Below are 3033 nucleotides of genomic sequence, written 5' to 3'. Positions count from 1 at the left end.
AGTTGTTTTTTTGAATTGTTCTTAACTAGTGGTGACAACCAACTATACGAGTAAATTTAACTTAAATTCAGCTCCATCCGTTTCACAGACCGTTTGTCAACAAGTATAACAAGTAGCCAGAATGTTCATGCAATGTCCCACCATATGATGGCACCTTATCCTATCTAGCATGCATTAAATTTCATGCGCGGCGGGCAAAATTAATATTGCGGGAACATTTGCATTTTTCTTTGAAAGTCGAAAAGGTAGTAGGTAGCAAAATGGCATGCATCATGTACATTGTTGCGATGAATTAGAGCATCGGGGTGGCTTGAAGTCGGCGATTAATAGCGATGTTCTGGATTGTTCTTAAGTACTGGTGACAACTAGTAATATATTTAACTACATGAGGAAATTTCCCTTAAGTTCATCTACGGAAGTGACACGAATACACAAACCTAATTCGCTAAAACAATTCAAACGATATACTTATCTCCATCTCACTAACACAAAATAAATGTTTTATACATCCGTACAATTCACCCAAACTTGTAATAGCATTACGCACTATCCGCATTGTCGGTATTATCAATATCCAGCTCTAATGAATCCTATAGTTACCCCTTCATTTCAAAGACAATTTGTCGGCAAGTGTAACAACTGGCAAGAAAGTTCATGTACCGTCCCGCCAAAACAGATGACATCTTATCAGATGGTGACAACCAGCACGTAATATCATGAATTTTTTCACTTAAGTTCAGCTACGATGGTGACACAAATAAACTAACTCGCTAAAATAACCGAAATCGATATACTTCTTTCCTTCCAATACCACGGAATAAATGTCTCTACATATCCGTACAATTCACCCCAGCATTTTATACCATACTTACCATACATATTGTCGGTATGTCTATATCCAGCTCTAAAGAATCCTATAATTGTCCCCTTATTTTCACAGACAGTTTGTCGACAAGTGTAACAAATGGGAAAACATTCATGCAACGTCCCACCAAAATGGATGACCCTTTATCCTATCTAGCATGCATTAAATTTCGCGTGTAGCCCCTAGATACGTGCCATGGACAAAATTAAGCATGGGGTGGACTGGCAGGCAGTGATTAATAGTTGTGTTCTACATTGTTCTTAACTGGTGGTGACAATTCACTTAAGTTCACCTACGAAGGGGACACAAATACATAAACCTAATTCACTAAAACAATTGAAATTGATATTTTTTCATCTCACTATCACAAAAAATGTCTGCACATATCCTTATAATTCACCCACTTGTAATAGCATTGCACACCATCAACATTGTTAGTATATCCCCATCGATATCTAACGAATCCAATACTTACTCCTTCTGTTTCATAAACAGTTTGTCAGCAAGTGTAACAAGTAGCCAGCGTATTCATGTAGCGTCCCGCCAAAACGGATGACACCTTAATCTATCTAGCATGCATCAAATTATGTGGATGGCCCATAGATACGGTTGGCGAAGAAAATTAATATTAAGAGAACATTTGCACTTTTTTTCTTTGGAAGTCGAAAAGGTGGTTGGTAGCAAAATGGTATCTAGCATGTACATTGTAGCGAGGAACTAGGGTGTGAGGGTGGACACGCTGACGGGGATTAATAGTGGTGTTCTGAACTGTTCTTAAGTGATGGTGACAACAAGTAATATTTTTTACTACATGAGTAAATTTCACTTAAGTTCAACTACGAAAGTGACTCAAATTCGCAAACCTAATTCGCCAAAACATTGAAATAGGCAATACTTCTTTTCATCTCAATACCATTGTAATAAATGTTTGTGTGTATCCATATAAGTCACCCCAACTTTTAATAGCATTATGCACCATCCACATTGTCGGTATATCTATATCCAGCTCTAACGAATCCAATACTTACTCCCTCTATTCCACAAACTGTCTGCCAGCAGGGTGCAACCAGTAGCCAAGAAATTCATGTAAGGCCCGTGAAAATGGATGACGCCTTATCCTATCTAGCGTGCATTATGTTCAGCGCCAACTCCTAGATTCACATGATAGACAAAATTAACAATGTAAGAACATTGCATTCTTTATGTCTGGAAAGGAGGAAGGTAGAAATATGGCATGTAGCATGTGCATTGTTGTGAGGAACTAGAATGTGGTGAGGCGCCCTGAAAAGCGGGGATTAATAATTGAGTTTTGAATTATTCTTTACCAATGGTGTCATTTTTCTTACAAATTTACTCATGTTGATTATTGCATGAGTGAATTTCACTTGCATAGGCGGCAATTTTTTTTGTATTGTACAAATGGATCTTTGCATTCTCAACCAGATAGTTTCCATGAACTGACTATGAAGCACAAATTATGGCAAAGATCTAATTGCTACTCCACCACATCGATTAAAATACCCATACTGTACGTATGAGAGAATGGCTAGGCAAGTGCCATCTTTGCCTCTCTCACGATACGGAGTTTCCCTCACTTCACCTACTCGTCATCGACGAGTCAGTGGGTCCCTGCCTCTTCTGTCGATCGGCTAGGCGATTGGAGGGGATGTGGGCCCTGGATCTGCCTTTGTCGTTGTAGATAGTTTATCTAGGGTTAGGCTAGGATTCTTCGTGGCGGCACGATGAGGGCAACGATGTCATCGAGTGGAATAAGTTTCCCCCCATCTCTTTTGTCCATCGCGCCGGCGATGATTTTATCGATGTCATGGAGGAGGGCAGAGCGTGCTTTGGCCGTGGTCATGCAGGGGCGGTGGATTTGGTGGTCGCAAATGTCGGCGTCAAGGCAGGGGATGGCGCTTGTACAATGGAGTTTTGTCCCCTTGCTCCTTCCTCGTCGTAGCAACACTCTTCTGTCGTTGCGGAGCTCCTAGGGTGTTGTGCACGTGGTGCTGCTATGTTGGCTCGGCCAATGCATCTCTTTCGGGCGGCGCCGATTTCGCTTCATGGGCGTGGGTCCTCCAGGGCCTAGGTACTACGACTTCCCATGCCCCACATCATTCAAGGAGTGGTCTGCAACGGCGGCACCGGCACGCCACTGGCCCGCTCGG

This window comes from Triticum dicoccoides, chromosome 5A (genome assembly GCF_002162155.2).
Source record: "Triticum dicoccoides isolate Atlit2015 ecotype Zavitan chromosome 5A, WEW_v2.0, whole genome shotgun sequence".
In the NCBI taxonomy this organism is placed as follows: Eukaryota; Viridiplantae; Streptophyta; class Magnoliopsida; order Poales; family Poaceae; genus Triticum; species Triticum dicoccoides.
The sequence above is the reverse complement of the archived record's forward strand: the minus strand, read 5'-3'. Positions refer to the sequence as shown.